This window comes from Theropithecus gelada, chromosome 8 (assembly GCF_003255815.1).
Source record: "Theropithecus gelada isolate Dixy chromosome 8, Tgel_1.0, whole genome shotgun sequence".
NCBI lineage: Eukaryota > Metazoa > Chordata > Mammalia > Primates > Cercopithecidae > Theropithecus > Theropithecus gelada.
In genome coordinates this window covers 132,991,391-133,013,719 of record NC_037676.1, presented here as the reverse complement: position 1 = coordinate 133,013,719, position 22,329 = coordinate 132,991,391, and positions in this window count along the sequence as shown.

Genomic DNA, 22,329 nt, shown 5'->3' with positions numbered 1-22,329 from the left:
AAAATCAAAGAGGATGAATAAGATTGCCTTGAAGAAATATGATATACTATATATTTCTAAGAAATGTTATCTATTCTTACATTGGAATCTTCTATACCTTCTATTCAATTTCAGCTGCCAAGGTCTATGAGGACTCAATTCGAGTCTAGAAATACTTAACGGCGATACTGTTCTATACCAAGAGCTGAGCTACTTATTTTCTTATCTGAATCAAGTATTGGATACAATCATAACACAATAAAATTGGAAGGGACTATAAAAGACACATGAAAAGCAATTTAAATTATGACACAAGATTTGTGATATGGATGATCAAAAACTAAAGAGATCAGTATGAATTAGATTTTCTCAAGAAAAATGAGGAAAGAAGCTGACTCGAGATGGCTATTCAACATGCAGAGTCAGCCAGCATTTACAGAACTGGGCTGAACACGTGCCCTTCTCTATCTCCTGGTTGTAAGGGGCACCAGGTGGCAATAGGTGTAAGCTGAAGGGTAGACCAGTACAACAGTGGCAGCTGACATGGAATCTGGGCCACATGCTGTGCAACTTACTTCGGCTCTCTGGACCTGTTGAAGCCTAACCTCACTTCCATTTCATGATGGCAGTCCTTAGCCTGCCTGACCTTATAACTTGGTAGGTCCAACAGAACCCAGTTCACAACGGGCAGCTGTGGCTACAGAATCACTTGACGTCCCATGATCAGACAATGCTTTTCAAATAGCGTGCAGTTCTCTACCATAGATAACATAATCTTGCTCCAAAGGCCTGCATTGTGAGTGTTCCATTGTGGTTTACCATAAACTCTATGCAGCTTCTTTTCTCATGACAGATACTTCACATACCATAGTGGTTATATGGCCTGAGCAGCTGAACTGCTTGTACTGCAACCTGGGGTTAGGGTGGTCCTTCAAAGTCATCACAAAGTGAAAAGAGGGAGCCCTGTCTTAGTAATATCCCTATCATCGGATGTGGACTGCCCTGGGCTACACCTGTCAGGGTGTAAACTTGGATGAATCTACAGTCAGTCCCCAAAGAAGGGCACTGGCCAGAGTTTTCAGTAACCCACACAACCACTGGAGGTATCTAGTAGTGGAAATCTAGGCAATGCAGCAGCATTCACCATATACACTGTTACTAAAAATCAGGATTCATGGGTAGTTCTCTTTTTTTGCTTGATTTAATCTTTTACTGATGTAAATATATATCAAAACATCACACTGTACTCCATAAAATACACAATTTTTCAATAATATCAACTTTTCTTTTAGATTAAGGGGTTCACGTGCAGGTTCACGACATAAGTATATTGTGTGACACTGAGGTTTGAAGTACAAATGATGCCTGTACCCAGGTAGTAAGTATAGCACCCAATAGGAAGTTTTTCAACCCACTCACCTTCTTCCCTCCTCTCTCTTGTAGTCCCCAGTGTCTATTGTTCCCATTTCTATGTCCATGTGTATTCAATATTTAGCTCCCACTTATAAGTGAGAACATAAAGTATTTGTTTTTCTGTTCTTGAATTAATTTACTTAGGATAATAGCCTTCAGCTCCATCCATGTTACTGTAAAGAACAGGGTATCATTCTTTTTATGAATATATAGTATTTCATGGTATATTTATACCACATTTTCTTTATCCAATCCAGTGTTGATGGACACCTAGGTTGATTCTATGTCTTTTCTATTGTGAATAGCATGGTGATGAACATGAATGCATGTACCTTTTTGATACAATAAATTATTTTCCTTTGGGTATATACCCAATAGTGGGATTTCTGGGTCAAATGATAGTACTGTTTTAAGTTCTTTGAGAAATCTCCAAACTGCTTTCCATGGTGACTGAACTAGTTTCCATTCCTACCAACAATATATGTCTTTGCAGCTGGGCACAGTGGTTTATGCCTATAACCCTAGCACTTTGGGAGGCCAAGACAGATGGATTGCTTGAGGCCAGGAATTCAAAACCAGCCTGTCTAACATGGTAAACTCCATCTCTACTAAAAATAGAGAAAAAAAATTTTTTTGGAGGCTGAAGTTGCAGTGAACCAAGATCCTGCTGCTGCACTCCAGCCTGGGCAACAAGAGCAAAACTCAGTCTCAAAAAAAAAAAAAAACCTTTGCTTTTCTTTACAGCCTTGCCAGCAAATGTTACTTTTTGACTTTTTAACAATCGCCATTCTAATTGATGTGAGATTGTATCTCATTGTGGTTTTGATTTGCTTTTCTGTGATGATTAATGATGCTGAGCATTTTTTCATATCTGTGTTGGCCGCTAGGATGTCTTTTTCTGAGAAGTGTCTGTTCATGTCCTTTGCCCATTTTAAAATTGAACTATTTGTATTTTGCTTGTTGATTTGTTAAGTTCCTTATAGATTCTGGATATTAGACCTTAGTCAGGTACATAGCTTCCAAATATTTTCTCCCATTCTATAGGCTGTCTGTTTACTCTGTTGGTAACTTCTTTTGCTGCACAAAAGCTTTTTCATTTAATTAGGTCTCACTTGTCAATTTTTGGTTTTGTTGCAATTGCTTCTGGGAACTTAGCAATAAATTCTTTGCCAAAGCTAATGTTGAGAAGGCTATTTCCTAGGTTTCCTTCTAGAATTTTTACAGTTTGAGATCTCACCTTTAAATTATTAATTTTTTTTGAGACATGGTCTCACTCTGTCACCCAGGCTGGAGTGCAGTGGTGTGATCTTAGCTCATTGCAATCCCTGCCTTCCAGGCTCAGGGATCCTCACACCTCAGCCCCTGCAAGTAGCTGGGACTATAGGCATGTACCACCATGCCCAGCTGAATTATTAATTGACCTTGAGTTAATTTTTATAATTGAGAGATAGGAGTCTATTTTCATTCTTATGCATATGGATAGCCAATTACCCAAACACTATTTATTGAATAGGGAGTCCTTTCTCCATTGCTTATTTTTGTCAATTTTGTTGAAGATCAGATGGTTGTAGGTATGTGGCTTTATTTCTGGGCTCTCTATTCTGTTCTGTTGATCTATGTGTCTGTTTTTGTACCAGTACTGTGCTGTTTTGCTTAATCCAGACTTATAGTATATTTGGAAGTCAGGTAATGTGATGCATCTGGGTTTTTTCCTTTTAGCTTAGGATTGCCTTGGCTATTTAGGCTCCTTTTTGGTTCCATATGAATTTTAGAATAGTTTTTTCTAATTCTGTGAAAAATGATGTTGGTGTTTTGATAGAGATAGCATTGAATCTGTAAATTTCTTTGGGCAGTATGACCATTTTGATGACATTGATTCATCCAATCCAAGAGCATGGAATATTTATCCATTTATTTGTGTCACCTCTGATTTCTTTCAGCAGTGTTTTGTAGTTATTCTTGTAGGGATCTTTCACCTCTTTGGGTAGAATTATTTAGGTATTTCATTTTTTGTTGCTATTATAAATGGAATTGTGTTCTTGATTTGGCTCTCAGCTAGAATGTTATTGGTGTATAGAAACATTACTGATTGTTGCCTATTGATTTTGTATCCTGAAACTTTACTGAAGTTATTTATCAGTGCCAGGAGCCTTTTGACAGAAACTTTAGGATATTCTAGGTCTAAAATTATATCACCAGAGAAGATAGTTTGACTTTTTTTTCCTATTTGGATGCCTTTTATTTCTTTCTCTTGCCTGATTGCTCTGGCTAGGATTTTCAGTAGTATGTTGAATAGCAGTGGTGAGAGTAAACATCCTTCTCTTGCTCCAGTTCTCAAGCGAAATTGTTCCAGCTTCTGCACATGTAGTATGATGTTGGCTGTGGGTTTGTCATAGATGGCTTTTATTATTTTGAGATAATGTCCTTTGATGTCTAGTCTCTTGAGGGATTTTATTGTGAAGAGATGTTGGATTTTATCAAAGGCTTTATCTGCATCTATTGAGATGATCATATGGTTTTCTGTTTTTATTCTGTTTATATGGTGAATCACATTTATTGACTTGTGTATGCTGAATCATCCTTGCATCCCAGGAGCAAAGGCTACTTGGTCATGGTGAATTAATTTTTTCGTGTGCTGCTATATTCAGTTTGCTAGTATTTTGTTGAGGGGTTTTGTGTCTATGTTTATCGGAGATATTGGCACGTAGTTTTCTTTTTTCATTGTGTTTCTGCCAGATTTTGATGTCAGGATGATGCTTGCTTTGTAGAATGAGTTAGGGAGAAGTCCCTCCTCACAGTTTTCTGGTTTCAGTAGGATTGGTATCAGGTCTTCTTTGTATATCTCATAGAATGGTTGTGAAATCATTCGGTCCAGGGCTGGGTTTGGTTGGCAGAGTTTTACTACTAATTCAATTTCAGAACTTGTTATTGGTCTGTTCATGTTTTCACTTTCTTCCTGGTTCAATCTTGGGAAGTTGTGTGTTTCCAGGAATTTACCCATTGCCTCCAGATTTTCTACTTTGTGTGCATAGAGGTTTTCATAATAGTCTGAGGATCTTCTGTATTTGTATGGAATCAGTTGTAAAGTCATCTTTTTCATTTCTGATTGTGCTCTTCTGTTTTGTTTTGTTGTTGTTGTTGTTGTTTCATTATCTAGTTAGCAGTCTATCAGACTTGTTCATTCTTTCAAAAAAAACTCTTGGTTTTATTGATCTTTTGTTTAGGATTTTGGATCTCAATTTCATTACTTTCTCTTCTGATTTTAATTATTCCTTTTCTTCTCCTAGCTTTGGGGTTGGGCTGTCCTTTTCTTTTCTAGTTCCTCTAGGAACGATGTTAGATTAATTTGAGATGTTTCTAACTTCTTGATGAAGATGTTTAGTGCTATAAATTTTCTCTTAACACTGCTTTAGCTGCATTCCAAAAAGTTTGGTAAGTTATGTCTCCATTTTCATTAATTTCAAATAACTTGTTGATTTCTGTTTTGTTTTTCACCCATGAGTTATGCAGAAGAAGGTTGTTAAAATTTCCATGTTTTTGTGTAGTTTTGAGAGACCTTCTTGCTATTGACTTCTATTTTTATTGTGCTGATTGAGAGTGAGCTTGCTATTATTTTTATTTTTTGAATTTATTAAAACTTGCTTCATGACTGAGCATGTGGTCAATCTTAGAATATGACCTATGTGTGGATGAGAAGAATGTATGGTTTGTGGTTGTTGGGTAGAGTATTCTGTGGATGCCTATTAGATCCAATTCGTCAAGTGTTACATATAAGTCCAGAATTTCTTTGTTAATTTTCTTACTCAATCATCTGTCTAATGTTGTCAGTCAGGTGTTGACATCCCCCAGTATTATTGTGCAGCCGTCTAAGTCTTTTCATAGGTCTAGAAGTACTTGTTTTATAGATGCGGGTGCACCAATTCTGGGTGTATATATACTTCAGATAGTTAAGTCTTCTTGTTGAATCGAATCATTTATTACTATGTAGTGCCCTTCTTTGTCCTTCTTGATTGTTGTTGGTTTAAAGTCTGTTTTATCTTGTATTAGAATAGCAATCCCTGTTCTTTTTGTTTTGCATTTGCATGGTAGATCTTTCTCTATCCCTTTATTTTGAGCCTGTGGATGTCATTACGTGTGAGATGTATCTCTTTTTTTGTATATATATACACTTTAAGTTCTAGGGTACATGTGCACAAAATGCAGGTTTGTTACATATGTATACATGTGCCATGTTGGTGTGCTGCACCCATTAACTTGTCATTTACATTAGGTATATGCCTAACGCTATCCCTCCCCCTTTCCCCCTCCCCACAATAGGGCCCAGTGTGTAATGTTCCCCTTCCTGTGTCCAAGTGATCTCATTGTTCAATGCCCACCTATGAGTGAGAACATGTGGTGTTTGGTTTTCTGTTCTGGCGATAGTTTGCTGAGAATGATGGTTTCCAGCTGCATCCATGTCCCTACAAAGGACATGAACTCATCCTTTTTTATGGCTGCATAGTATTCCATGGTGTATATGTGCCACATTTTCTTAATCCAGTCTGTCACTGATGGACATTTGGGTTCATTCCAAGTCTTTGCTATTGTGAATAGTGCCGCAATAAACATACGTGTGCATGTGTCTTTATAGCAGCATGATTTGTAATCCTTTGGGTATATCCCCAGTAATGGGATGGCTGGGTCAAATGGTATTTCTAGTTCTAGATCCTTGAGGAATCGCCACACTGTTTTCCACAATGGTTGAACTAGTTTACAGTCCCACTAACAGTGTAAAAGTGTTCCTATTTCTCCACATCCTCTCCAGCACCTGTCATTTCCTGACTTTTTAATGATTGCCACTCTAACTAGTGTGAGATGGTATCTCATTTTGGTTTTGATTTGCATTCCTCTGATGGCCAGTGATGATGAGCATTTTTTCATGTGTCTGTTCGCTGTATGAATGTCTTCTTTTGAGAAGTGTCTGTTCATATGCTTTGCCCACTTTTTGATGGGGTTGTTTTTTTCTTGTAAATTTGTTTGAGTTCTTTGTAGGTTCTGGATATTAGCCCTTTGTCAGATGAGTAGATTGCAAAAATTTTCTCCCATTCTGCAGGTTGCCTGTTCACTCTGATGGTAGTTTCTTTTGCTGTGCAGAAGTTCTTTAGTTTAATTAGATCCCATTTGTCAATTTTGGCTTTTGTTGCCGTTGCTTTTGGTGTTTTAGACATGAAGTCCTTGCCCATGCCTATGTCCTGAATGGTAATACCTAGGTTTTCTTCTAGGGTTTTTATGGTTTTAGGTCTAACATTTAAGTCTCTAATCCATCTTGAATTAATTTTCATACAAGGAGTAAGGAACCTTTCTGTTTCTTTTTTCTTTATTTATTTTTTCAACAAATATCAATTGAGAGTTTACTATAGACCAGGCCAGGTTCTATTATTCCCCATTTTACAGATAAGGAAATTAAAGCACAGAGTGGTTATGTAACAGCTTGCCCCAAGATTGAGTACACAGCTAGTAACTAACAGTACTGGGATTTTACAGTACTGGGATTTGAACTAGGATTTGACTGTAGAGTCTCTGTTGCTAGGCAATAACAAGACAAACAGGATTTCTTCTAAGTTAGACCTTATAGAGTAGCAGGATAGAGGGGTATTATATCGTTTAATGAATAAAACAAGTATCTATTGAGATCATTGCTAATTATTTAGTAGAAAAAACTACTGGCAAGTGATCTTTAAAGTAATAAGAGGTTCTACTTTTAAAACAGTGATCAAGGAAAATCTCTTTAGGGAGAGGATTTACACTGAGACATAAAGGATATGGAGCTGGTTATAAGAGGGAACACTGCAGATGAAGGAATAAGATTATCTCGTTGCAGAAGCTAAAAAGACAGACAATGCCCTGAGGTCTTAAGTAAGGAATGTGATTTTGCCCACTGTAACAGGAACTTGCTTTTGCTGAGGTAAGTGATTATCTTAAGAATCTCTCTAGGCCGGGCGCGGTAGCTCAAGCCTGTAATCCCAGCACTTTGGGAGGCCAAGACGGGCAGATCACGAGGTCAGGAGATCGAGACCATCCTGGCTAGCACGGTGAAACCCCGTCTCTACTGAAAAAACAAAAAACTAGCCCTAGCCGGGCACGGTGGTGGGCGCCTGTAGTCCCAGCTACTCGGGAGGCTGAGGCAGGAGAATGGCGTAAACCCGGGAGGCTGAGCTTGCAGTGAGCTGAGATCCAGCCACTGCATTCCAGCCTGGGCGACAGAGCGAGACTCCGTCTCAAAAAACAAACAAAAAAAAGAATCACTCTAGCTCCACAGTCCATGTGGAGAATGGAGAGGAGTGAAGTGAAAGCAGGAGACTAGTCAGAAGGTTACTGCAATTGTCCAGGTGAAAATGAAAGTTATCCCTGGCACTTACACCCATTCATCTGATGCTGCCCTCTTTTCATATTAGAGTATGCCAAACACCTATAAATCCAGCAAGGAGTCAGGTATTTTTTAATAGAGAGCTACCAGCACTCAAAAGAAAAGTCTCATAACATTTCTAATTTAGCTACTTTCTTTAACATCAAAACTTCTTGTTCTTTTCAATGCCTTGAATAGTGACTAATAAAATGAACAATTCCCCCACCCCAAAACACCCTAAATTAAGAACTTAACATTCCATTTATAGTGTCCTCTACCTGGAATAATTAACACCAGATGCAGAATAATGGCAGTGATTAGTAATTTTCCCCCATGAGAGTCATTTTTAGGAAGGATACAGATTGCAATTGACTCCACCACCTCCAGTCCACCCCCTCCAGTCCACCCCCTCCCAGCTGTTTTCTCAAGCTGGGTGCCCACTCACCTGACTGACAGCACTTCTTATGCTGATGGAGCATCTTGGTGAGGAAAGGGATGAAAACCAAAAACATCCAATATGTAGAATTGTAGTTAAACTAAGAATAGCAAGAATCACATAATGGCTATCATTTGTTGAGAGTCAGGTACTATATTAAGAACTTAATACACTTTTCCAAAGAACTGACATGTCTCACCAATTCATAATCAATTTATTATCCAGGATCATACTGGAATCTTATCAGGTTCCCCCAGCTCAGCAAAATGCTACAAGCCACATATAGGAAAAACAGTATGTCAATGACTTGCTGTTTACAAAAGTCTAGTCTTCAGTATATTCAAATAGGTTGTCATCTTACCTAATCATACATTTTCCTACCCTGAGTATGAATCTCTGGATTTTCTCCTCTACTTGTCCATCCTAACTTACTCTTTAAATGATTTTCTCAGTTCCCCATCAGCCTGCACTAGTTCCCAGACTTTGATACACATCTATGCCCCGAAGACTAACCTCCTCATAAGTGCTTCTCATAAAGACTTCCATGCTAGCGTGGGTGGGTGAAACCTGCCTCTATGTTGCGCTGTCCTTCCCAGATCAGTCCCCAGGGTCTAGAGAAGACTACAGAGGCATGAAAATGCTTTCAGTAAATTAAAAACTTTAATTTCTCTTTTTTGAGATAGAGTATCATCTGTCACCCAGGCTGAAGTGCAGTGGCATGATCACTGCTTACTGCAGTCTCAACCTCCCCAGGCTCAGATGATCCTCCCACCTCAGCCTCTCAAGGGACTGGGACTACAGGGCATGCCATCACACCTGGCTAATTTTTGTATTTTTTGGAGAGATGGGGTTTCACCATGTTACCCAGGCTGTTTTCAAACTCCTGGACTCAAGCAATCCACCCACCTCAGCCTCCCAAACTGTTGGTATTACAAGAGTGAACCACCACACCTGACGAATTTTAATTTAATAGTGTTGAATAACCTTAATTTTTTCAATTATCTAACTTTCCTCTTGCTCCAGGTTTCATTGTTTAAAGAAAATTTTAGAAAAATTAAATTTGACAAGCTAGGCACAGTAACTCACACCTGTAATCCCAGTGCTTTGGAAGACCAAGGCTGGTGGATCTCTTGAAGCCAGGAGTTTGAGGTTATAGTGGGTTATGATCATGCCACTGTACTCCAGCCTGGGCAATAGAATGAGATCCTGTTTCAAAAAAAAAAAAAGAATGAAAAGAAAAGAAATTAACAAGTTTAATTGAGCAAAGATTCAATAATTGGGCAGCCCTCAGAACTAGAAGAGGTTCAGAGAGCTCCGTTCAGTAATGTGGGCAGGCTGTATTTATGGACAGGAAATGTAAGTGAGGTACAGAAACAGCTGATTGCTTGCAGCTCAGTATTTGCCTTATTTGAACACAGTGGCTGTTTGTGATTGACTAAAGCCTGGCTGTTGTGACTGGCTAAGACTCAACTGATGTTACAAAAGTATACTCCCAAGTTAGGCTTTTAGTTTATGTACTAAGTTAGGCTTCAGTAGGGACTCAATGTACAGAGTCATCCTTAGGCCAAATTTAGTTTAATTTAACACCTTATACTTGGTCAGCCTCAATCTTGCACATGTGCATGAGTCATTGTGGTCAACTGCAAAAGTAGTTGCCACAATTCTTCACTACTCTCTGTATTTATGCACTTTTTAACGTCACTTTACAGCTCCCTTTCACCATGCATTTTATCTGAGCTGGTCTTGTAACTTGCTTAGGCCAATAGCATTTAGTGAAAGCAGTGTGCTGCCAGTTCTAATTCTAGGCCTCCAGAGCCCTTGCACACCTTCACCCAGCCTCTTGGAAACCCACACTAAAATCTATCCCTCTTCTTCATTCTCATTGCTATTGCTCAGGTTCAGACACTAGTTATTTCTTGCCTGGATTATTAAAACACTTTCCATGTGATCAACTCATGATTCTTTTCTCACTGTCCCACACATTTCTAACAAAAGTCTTCCTAAAATGAAAATCTGATTATGTCCATTATTTGTTTAAATTCCACTGAATGCCTAACTCCCAATGGTGTCAGGGTAAAGCCCACATTTCATGTCATGGCCCGCCAGGTTTTCAGCCTCCTTTATCTGGCATCTTTTCTTGCTCTCCTCCACATGCACCCAACATCTCTCCCATACCATCATGCTCTGAAACATTCAATTGTTCCCCACTTCTCTACATACTGTTCCTTAAGACTCGGTTCGAACTTCATCTATTCCAGAAGCCTTCCTCTACCACCATCGCCACCTTCCTTGTCTTCTTCCCTGTTTCCAAGCTGAGTTAGGCACCTCCAAACCCCATGTGTTTCCCTGGTCCTTTGCAGGCATCGCACAGGGCTGTGAGCTTCCACCACCACACTGTGCCCTCTTCAAATACCCAGGCCAGCTGGTGTTCCAAGAACCCACTACAGTGACTAGCACAAAGTAAGCATCAATAAATGCAAAATTGGATGAATGAAAAATTATAAGTAGGAATGAATGAGTGAATAAATATATGAATGAATGATAAATAGGTAGAGCAGCTTAAGGATGATTTAATTGAGAAAAAAATTCATAGGGGAACAGGCATGCTGACTCTAATACTAATGGACAGCTACACAAAGGCAGGGTAGGAATTTCTCTGGGAACAGTCCCAGAATAGAAGTTGCCAGTGGTAAAAACTGTAGGGAAGTGAATTTTATTTTGGCCCAAGTTTGAACTCTCTCCTCAAACAAAATCAGCTTCTACCACAGTTTTCATTAGGTCATTTAAAGATAACTCCACCCTTCCATTGGCTTAAGTCAGAGATACTGAAGGTATCCCTGGCCCCTTTCCTTCTCTCATACCCCACTTTCAATCACTCAGCAAATTCTGGTGCAATAGCAACATCCATAATCACACTCCTTCCACTCTAACCTTCTGTATTATAATTTTTTTATTATACTTTAAGTTCTAGGGTACATGTGCATAACGTGCAGGTTTGTTACATATGTATACTTGTGCCATGTTGGTGTGCTGCACCCATCAACTAGTCAGCACCCATCAACTCGTCATTTACATCAGGTGTAACTCCCAATGCAATCCCTCCCCCCTCCCCTGTATTATAATTTTTAAAGGGACCTAGAGGGATCCTATGAAAAAGTAAATCAGATCATGTCATGCCTCTGCCCAAAACCCTCCAACAGCTTTTCACTTCAATCAGAGTAAAAGTGATATCCTTATGACAGCCTAAAGCTAGTACACAGCTGCCCCACCTTACCCTGACTCATCTCTTCCTCGTCCCCTTATTCACTCTGGCCCAGCTACATCAGCTCTGCTGTTTCTTGAATACAACAGGTTCAGGACCTCTGCGTGGCCTGTGTCAGATTCATGGCTCATTTCCTTGCCCCCTTCAAATCTTTGCTACAATATGACCTTCTCAAGGAGACCTATTCTGAAACCCCTTTTAATATTATACCCTCTTTTTCCTTACATTGCATTTATCACACTCCAACATGTAATTCTTATGTACTTACTATTTCTTACATGGTCCCTCTGCTAGAATATAAACCATAAGGGCATTAATTTTTGTTCCATTTTGCTTGTCAACTTATCTCTCATACTTAAAGAAATGCCTGGTGCAGAGAAAGGAACCAATAAATGAGTGATCCCCTTGGAATTAGTCAATGAATGAAAACAACAAAATTTTAAAATATTTTAAATCTTTAGCATCTAACAACAGAATGAGATGCTTTCACAAGCAAGGAGCTCTTCATCACTGGAGGGATCCAAACAGCTGGCAATTTCCCAGCTACCTTCCTTCTTGGAATGAACATCTGAACTGAGGGTACCTAATGTCCCTTCCATCCCTGGGATTCTAAGATTCTTAATTCCTGTCTTTCCTAGAAAGCACAGCTGCTGTGCTCTCAACGCCAACAAACAAAGGAGATCTCCCCCAATCGATGTCTCTACTGGCCTTGGCTTTGGCACTGGGTCAGTTTCTTTTTCTGGTGAGTCACCGTGGCTGGGAGAATGTGGAGGGAAGTGTCAAGGACAAGCCTTCAACAGAGTTCTTCAACGTGGTAGTTTTTAGTCACGATCCATTTTCTACTTACAGCATGCTACAAATAAGACCAAGCAGAGAAAGGGGAATCCTCTGGTGGTTTAGTGGTGTGCTCAAAGTCCCAGAGCTAGCATCAAAGTAGAGAGTAAGCTTCCTGATGCTCAGCCCTGCAACACACTCATGGGACTTTTCAAATTATCCTCTGGCTTATTTCTGAAATTAGATTGTGAATGTTGGGAAGAGACCCTGGAGAGGAAGCATTTGCTGCATTTCCATAGCACTGCCCTTGGAGGGAGAACTCTAATTCCACCAGGTCTTTAGACAGAGATCTCAAAAGCACAAATTTCTTTAATAATGTAATAGTAAATGATAACTCTCTTAGTCCACTTGGGCTGCTATAACAAAATACCTAGACTAGATAATTTTTAAACAACAAAAATGAGCCTGAAATCATAAAATTTCTGGAAGATAACATTGGAAAAACTCTTTTTGAAATTAGCTTAAGCAAAGAGTTAATGACCAAGGACACAAAAGCAAATGCGACAAAAAAAAAAAAAAGATAAATAGATGGGACATAATTAAACTAAAAAGCTTCTGCATAGCAAAAGAAATAATCAGCAGAATAAACTGACAATCCACAGACTGGGAGAAAATATTTGCAAACTATGCATCCAACAAAGCACTAATGTCCAGAATCTACAGTGAACTCAAAAAACATCAGCAAGAAAATAATAGTAATTAATAATGATAATAATGGCATCAAAATTGGGCTAAGGACATGAATAGACAATTCTCAAGATATACAAATGGACAACAAATATATGAAAAAATGCTCAACATCACTAATTATCAGGCAAATGCAAATCAAAACCACAATGCAATACCACCTTACTCCTGCAAGAATGTCTTTAATTTAAAAATGAAAAAATGATAGATCTTGACATAGTTGTATTGAAAGGTAACACTTTTATGCTGCTGGTGGGAATGTAAACTAGTACAACCACTATGGAAAACAATATAGTGATTCCTTAAAGAACTAAAAATAGAACTAACATTTGATCCAGCAATTCCACTACTGGTTATCTACCCAGATAAAAGATTTCATTATGTGAAAAAGGCACTCGCACATGCATGTTTATAGCAGCACAGTTTGCAATTGCAAAAATATGGAAACAGACTAAATGCCCACCAACCAGCAAGTGCATAAAGAAAATGTGATACAACTACGTGGAAACTGAACATCCTGCTCCTGAATGACTCCAGGTAAATAACAAAATTAAGGCAGAAATAAATAAGTTATTTGAAACCCATGAGAACAAAGAGACAACATATCAGAATCTCTGGGATAAGGCTAAAGCAGTGTTAAGAGGGAAATTTATAGCACCAAACGCCCACATCAGAAAGCTGGAAAGATCTCAAATCAACACCCTAACATCACAATTAAAAGAACTATAGGAGCAAGAGCAAACAAATTCAAAAGCTAGCAGAAGACAACAAATAACTAAGATCAGAGCAGAACTGAGAAATAGAGACATGAAAAACCCTTCAAAAAATCAACAAATCCAGGAGCTGGGTTTTTTTTTTTTTTTTGAAAAAATTAATAAAATAAATAGACCACTAGCCAGACTAACAAAAAAAGAGAGAAGAATCAAATAGATGAAATGAAAAATGATAAAGGGGATATCACCACTGACCCTACAGAAAGACAAACTAACGACAGAGAATATTATAGACATTTTTGTACAAATAAACTAGAAAATCTAGAATAAATGGATAAATTCCTGGACATATACACCCTCCCAAGACTAAACCAGGAAGAAGTCAAATCCCTGAATAGACTAATAACAAGTTCAGAAGTTGAGGCAGCAATTAATAGCATACAAACTAAAAGAATCCCAAGACCAGATAGATTCACAGCTGAATTCTACCAGCGGTACAAAGAGGAGCTGGTACCAATCCTTCTAAAACTATTACAAACAACAGAAAAAGAGGGACTTCTCCCCAACTCATTTTATGAGGACAGCATCATCCTGACACCAAAACCTGGCAGAGACACAACAAAAAAAGAAAACTTCAGGCCAATATCCGTGATGAACATTGATGCAAAAATCCTCAGTAAAATACTGGCTAACTGAATCCAGCAGCACATCAAAAAGCTTATCCACCACAATCGAGTTGGCTTCATCCCTGGGATGCAAGGCTGGTTCAACATATGCAAATCAGTAAATGTAATTCATCATATAAACAGAACCAATGACAAAAACCACATGATTAACTCAATAGATGCAGAAAAGGCCTTCAATAAAATTCAACATCCCTTCATGTTAAAAACTCTGAATAAACTAGGTATTGATGGAACATATCTCAAAATAATAAGAGTTATTTGTGACAAACCCATAGCCAATATCATACTGAATGGGCAAAAACTGAAAGCATTCCCTTTGAAAATCAGCACAAGACAAGGTTACCCTCTCTCACCACCCCTATTCAGTATAGTATTGGAAGTTCCGGCCAGGGCAATCAGGCAAGAGAAAGAAAGAAAAGATATTCAAATAGGAAAAGAGGAAGTAAAATTGTCTCTGTTTGCAGATGACATGATTGTATATTTAGAAAACCCCATCGTCTCAGCCCCAAAACTCCTTAAACTGATAAGCAATTTCAGCAAAGTCTCGGGATACAAAATCAATGTGCAAAAATCACAAGCATTCCTATACACCAACAATAGAAAAGCAGAGAGCCAAATCATGAATGAATTCCCATTCATAATTGCTACAAAGAAAATAAAATACCTAGGAATACAGCTTGTAAGGGACATGAAGGACCTCCTCAATGAGAACTACAAACCACTGCTCAAAGAAATAAGAAAGGACACAAACAAATGGAAAAGCATTCCATGCTCATGGATAGGAAAAATGAATACTGTGAAAATGGCCATACTCCCCAAAGTAATTTATAGATTCAATGCTATTCCCATCAAACTGTCATTGACATTCTTCACAGAATTAGAAAAAACTACTTTAAATTTCATGTGGAATCAAAAAAGAGCCCGTATAGGCAAGACCATTCTAAGCAAAAAGAACAAAGCTGGAGGTATCATGCTACCTGACCTCAAACTATACTACAAGGCTATATTAACCAAAACAGCAAGGTACTGGTATCAAAACAGACATATAGACCAATGGAACAGAATAGAGACCTCAGAAGTAACACCACACATCTACAACCATCTGATCTTTGACAAATCTGACAAAAACAAGCAATGGGGAAAGGATTCCCTATTTAATAAATGTTGCTGGGAAAACTGGCTAGCCATATGCAGAAAACTGAAACTGGACCCCTTCCTTACACCTTATGCAAAAATTAACTCAAGATGGATTAAAGACTTAAATGTAAAACCCGAAACTATAAAAACCCTAAAAGAAAACCTAGGTAATACTGTTCAGGATATAGGCATGGGCAATGACTTCATGACTAAAACACCAAAAGCAATTTCAACAAAAGCCAAAATTGGCAAATGGGATCTAATTGAACTAAAGAGCTTCTGCACAGCAAAAGAAACTAGCATCCAAGTGAACTAGACAACCTACAGAATGGGAGAAAATTTTTGCAATAATCTACAAAAAAAAAAAACAAATTTACAAGAATAAAACACCACTATCAAAAAGTGGGCAAAGGATATCAACAGACACTTCTCAAAAGAAGACATTTATGTGGCCAAAAAACAAATGAGAAAAAGCTCACCATCACCAATCTTTAGAGAAAAGCAAATCAAAACCACAATGAGAGTCAGAATGGCGATTATTAAAAAGTCAAGAAACGATAGATGCTAGTGAGACTGTGGAGAAATAGGAACGCTTTTACACTGTTGATGGGAATGTAAATTAGTTCAACCATTTTGGAAGACAATGTGGTGATTCCTCAAGGATCTAGAACCAGAAATACAATTTGACCCAGCAATCCCATTACTGGGTATATACCCAAAGGAATATAAATCATTCTTCTATAAAGACACATACACACATATGTTTATTGCAGCACTATTTACAATAGCAAAGACATGGACCCAACCCAAATCCCATCAACGATACACTGTATAAAGAAAATGTGGTACATATATACTATGGAACACTATGCAGTCATAAAAAAGAATAAGCTCATGTCTTTTGCAGGGACATGGATGAAGCTGGATGCCATCATCCTCAGTAAACTAACACAGGAACAGAAAAAAAACACCACATGTTCTCACTCATAGGTGGGAGTTGAACAATAAGAACACATGGATACAGGGAGGTGAACAACACACATCAGGGCCTGTCAGGAGTTGGGGGCAAGGAGAGGGAGAACATTAGGACAAATACCTAATCTATGCGGGGCTTAAAAGCTAGACACTGGGTTGATAGGTGCAGCAAACCACCATGACACATGTATAACTATGTAAAAAACCTGTACATTCTACACATGTATCCCAGAACTTAAAGTAAAATGAATTTGTAAAAAAAGAAATCTTTAGCCAGAACTACCCAGCTCCCTTCTTCTGTACTTCTAGTCATCAGAAACTGTTGAAATAATAATTGTTGTTTTAAGTTGCTAAATTTGGTATTATTTGTTACACAGCAATAGATTGTTCCTGACATTGGTACAGACATTGGACCCTGGAAATGGAAGGACGCCATAACAAAAACTTTAAAATGTGGGAATGGCTTTGGAAATGGGCAGTGCATAGAAACTGGAAAGAATTTGAAGGGAGCATTAGTGAACATCTGAAGATCCTTGGAGAAACTAAGAAGCTCAGTGCTCTTTGAGAAGGTTATGGGTGAAGATTTAAAGAAAAGAAAACTTTATCGGAAACTGATGGTAAAGGGATTCTTGTTATTTGGTGACAGAAAGTTTAGTAACACTATTGCCTGAGTAATGCAGAAAGAGAAAAACAAGTGTAATAAAGTGCCCTAAAGAAGGAGAAAAAAAAGAAAATGTGATACACACACACACAAACACACACATACACACACACCATGGAATACTACTCAACCATAGAAAGGAATGAAATAATGGCATTTGCAGCAACTTGGATGGAATTGGAAACCAGTTTTCTAAGTGAAGGAACTCAGGAATGAAAAACCAAACATCGTACATTCTCACTCATAAGTGGGAGCTAAGCTATGAGGTCACAAAGGCATAAGAATGATACAATAGATTCCAGGGACTCAAGGAAAAGGGTGGGAGGGGGTGAGTGATAAAAGACTACACATTGGGTTCAGTGTACACTGTTCGAGTGATGGGTGGACCAGAATCTCAGAAATCACCAGTAAGGAATTTATCCATGTAACCAACTTCCACTTGTTGCCCAAAAACTATTAAAACAATAATAATAATAAAGAAATGTATTGCTCACAGTTCTGAAGTAATACTGGGAAGGAGGCTGGGAAATCTAAGATCAAGGCACCAGCAGATTCCGTGTCTGATGAGGGCTCATTTCTTATGGATGGTGTCTTCTACATGTTCTCATGTGGCAGAGGGTCAAACAAGTCCCCTCAGGCCTCTTTTATAAGGGTACAAATCCCATTCATAAGGGCATAGCCCTCATGACCTAATCACCTCCCAAATACCCCAATCTTTAATACTATTTATTACATTGGTGATTAGGTTTCAAGATATGAATTTTGGGAGGACACAAACATTCAGACCATAGCAGTCACCCTATGGTATGATCCCTATTGTTAATGGAGGGCACCCTTTCAAGGGGTAGAGCACCCCACACTGCCATGTTCGTTTACACAGCTTATAATTCCATCTCAGCACACGTCACATACTATGGTAAGAACTATGTTTCCTCAGTTCCAATATGTACATATTCGTTTACAATGAAATCATTCTGAAATTGAGATGTGTCTGAAAAGCACTGTGTACGTTTAAAACAATGTTTCTTTTATCCTTATAAGCTGTGAGTAAATTAACAATGCATCTCAAATTCAGTAGTATCTTAGGATCAAGGACATCCAAGTGTGCTATTTTTTATTTGTCCTTTACCACTAAACTGAAACCTTCTTAAGAATCGAGACTGAAATATATTCATCTGGCATTTCCAGTTCACAGCACAGGGTAGGCTCAAGAGATGTGAAATGAGCAAATAAATGAACAAAAGAATAGAAATGTCTATTAAACAGAAAATGGAAATACATTTTACAATGCCCCAATGCACATATGCCTTATAACTATCTCTCTATGTTCAATTTTACACTTCCCTACACATCCCTCTGATCAGTGGTTCAGTCTCTGGAGGCGACATTTGTCCCATTAAGAAGTGTTCTATGAATACTTGCTGTCCTAGCTCTCACGTCACAAAATGTCACAGAGGAAATTGTTATTAATTTGGCACACTGGTTCATCCATCAGGCTCTTGGCAGTCTGGGTGGCGTGGAGCAGGCCCTGCAAGTGGTTCCACCTGCTTGAACTGATAGAATCAAGTTCCAGCATCTATTAAAGAGCCACTCTGATCCTAGATAGCCAACTATAACTTCTGTCATGTCCTCCCCTAACCACCTGGGCACATACAATTAAAAATCAAAGGGCCTCATCTAATTCCTCTAATAGACATCTCCGGACTTGAAAGAAGTTCAGGAAAAGAAGAAAAAAAAGTGCTGCAAAAGTAAATCTCTGGACCTCCCTCCCATCTGCAAAATGAACTGCATCCATTCAGACTAGCAAATCCAACATTAATCCAACGTTTCTGAGCACGATTGTGCCAGGTGCTATGACAGGGAAGGTCAACTGTAAAAGAATGGGCTTATAGAGCAATAAAACAGGAGGGAGTTCAAAGCCATCAAGACTCAGGTACTTAAATTTATGCATCATCTTTGTGTTCACTGCCTGACAATAACACTAATTAGTAAAGAGAGCTATTGAGATTACAATTGCGCTTGGCTCAAAAATCAAAACAATTCAACAAGGTATCGGTTGAGAACTCTTACTACAACAAAATCTCCATTTGCTCCAATCCCTTCTATCCCTACAGACAACCACTGTCATTGGTACCTTGGGAATCCTCATGATATCCAAGTGGGATATGCAGAACATACTTCGTTATTGATATTTAGATGAAGGAGAGGAGGCCACAGGAAGTTAAAGCATTTGTCCAATGTCACACCACTGGTAAGTAGCAGAGCTTGAAATCAAACTCAAATCCTGTGCCTGAAAACTCATCTGTCTTAGTCAATGCAGGCTGCTATAACAAAGTGCCATACACTGGGTGGTTTATAAACAACAGAAATTTATGTTTCTCGGTGCTGGAGGCTGGAAGTCTGAGATCAGGGTGCCAGAATGGTTGGGTTCTTGTGACAGCCCATTTTTCAGTGACAGATTTCTAACTTCTCATAGTATCCTCATATGACAGAAGAAAAGCTAGCTAGTTCTCAGACCTGTTCTTTTTTAAAATTATTTTATTTTTCCATAGGTTATTGGGGTACAGGTGGTATTTGGTTACATGACTAAGTTCCTTACTAGTGATTTGTGAGATTTTGGTGCACCCATCACCCAAGCAGTATACACTGCACCCTATTTGTAATCTTTTATCCCTCACTCCACTCCCACTCTTCCTCCCATGTCCCCAAAGTCCATTGTACCATTCTTATACCTTTATGTTCTCATAGCTTAACTCCCACATACTAGTGAGAACATACGATGTTTGGTTTTCCATTCCTGAGTTACTTCACTTAGAATAATAGTCTCCAATCTCATCCAGGTTGCTCCAAATGCCGTTAATTCATTTCTTTTTATGGCTGAGTAGTATTCCATCAAATATATATGATGGAATACTATATACATATATGATATATATGTGTGTGATATATATGTGTGATATATATATGTGTGTGTGTATATATATATATCACAGTTTCTTTATCCACTAGTTGACTGATGGGCATTTGGGTTGGTTCCATGATTTTGCCAAATTGTGCTACTATAAACACGTGTGTGCAAGCATCCTTTTAGTATAATGACTTCTTTTCCTCTGGGTAGATGCCTACTAGTGGGATTGCTGGATCAAAAGGTACTTTTTTTTTTTTTAAATACTGACTTTATTTTTATTTTTATTTTCATTTTTTAAATTATTATTATACTTTAAGTTCTAGGGTACATGTGCATAATGTGTAGGTTACATATGTATACTTGTGCCATGTTGGTGTGCTGCACCCATCAACTCATCAGCACCCATCAACTCATCATTTACATCAGGTATAACTCCCAATGCAATCCCTCCCTGCTCCCCCCTCCCCATGATAGGCCCCGGTGTGTGATGTTCCCCTTCCCAAGTCCAAGTGATCTCATTGTTCAGTTCCCACCTATGAATGAGAACATGCGGTGTTTGGTTTTCTGTTCTTGCGACAGCTTGCTGAGAATGATGGTTTCCAGCTGCATCCATGTCCCTACAAAGGACACAAACTCATCCCAAAAGGTACTTTTACTTTTAGTTTTTTAAGGAAGTTCCACACTGTTTTCCATAGTGGCTATACTAGTTTAAATTACCACCAGCAATGTAGTAGTCTTCCCTGATGACGGCATTCACGCCAACATCTACTGTTTTTTGATATTTTGATTATGGCCATTCTTGAAGGAGTAAGGTGGTATCACACTGTGTTTTTGATTTGCATTTCCCTGATCATTAGTGATGTTGAGCATTTTTCCATGTTTGTTGGTCATTTGTATATCTTCTTTTGAGAATTGTCTATTCATGTCCTTAGCCTACTTTTTGATGGGATTTTTTTTTCTTACTGATTTGTTTGAGTTCATTGCAGATTCTGGATATTAATTCTTTGTCAGAAGTATAAGCTGTGAAGGTTTTCTCCCATTCTGTGGGTTGCCTGTTTACTCTGCTGATTGTTCCTTTTGCTGTGCAAAAGCTCTTTAGTTAAATTGAGTCCCAACTATTTATCTTTATTTTTATGGCATTTGCTTTTGGATTCTTGGTCATGAAATCCTTGCCTAAGCCAATGTCTAGAAGGGTTTTTCCAACGTTATCTTCTAGAATTTTTATAGTTTCAGGTCTTAGATTTAAGTCTTTAATCCATCTTGAGTTGATTTTTGTATAAGATGAGAGATGAGGATCTAGTTTCATTCTCCTACATGTGACTAGCCAATTATACCACCGTCATTTGTTAAAGAGGGTGTCCTTTTTCCACTTTATGTTTTCTGTTTATTTTGTCAAAGATCAGCTGGCTCTAAGTATTTGGGTTTATTTCTGGGTTCACTATTCTGTTCCATTGGTCAGATCTCTTCTTATAAAGATACTAATCCTATTCACGAGAGCTACCCCTTCATGACCTAATTACCTCCAAAGAACCCACCTCCCAACACCATCACACTGGGATTAAGATTTCAACATATTAATTTTGGGGAGACACAAACATTCAGTCCATTGCACTATCCCTTCACAGAGCCCATCCCAGTCCCCCTAGCAGGGGCTGATAGACACTAGTTAACAGAACTGAAGGAAGGATGTAGCCCAAAAGAGCCCTCTACTAATGGTGATATGTTTTTAAGGAGCAAAGCAGATATTTATGTACAAGAGACTTCCCCAAACTTCCTTTAATCAAGTACAAAGGGTGCTCCTTCTGAGGGACTCTCCATGGCCAATCCGGCTTCATCTTCAGGTCTTTATATGCTCTGATCTGGCCTCTGCATAGATGTCAAAAACCTTGAGGTTCACTAGGGAGAAAAAAAAAAAGAGAGAGACAACCTCTCAAAAAGGAAAGAGTGGAGAAAATCCAGAAATCCAGAGAGTGAGCCAAGGCTTGCAGGCTCAGTCAGAAATCCAGAACCGGGGACCCAGTAGGCCCAGGGGCCATCCCCACCAGCTCAGAGCATACTAGTGCTGGAAGCCAGTCTAGGGTAAGTTTAAGTGCCTGGTTTTAAACATGACACCCAGAGAGGTTACGTGACTTGTCCATATAGATCCAGCATTGTCTTAAATCTGTTTGGGCTGCTATAACAAAAGACCTTAGACTGGGCAATTGATGACTAAGTATAGACATTTATTTCTCATAGTTCTTGAGGCTAAGAGGT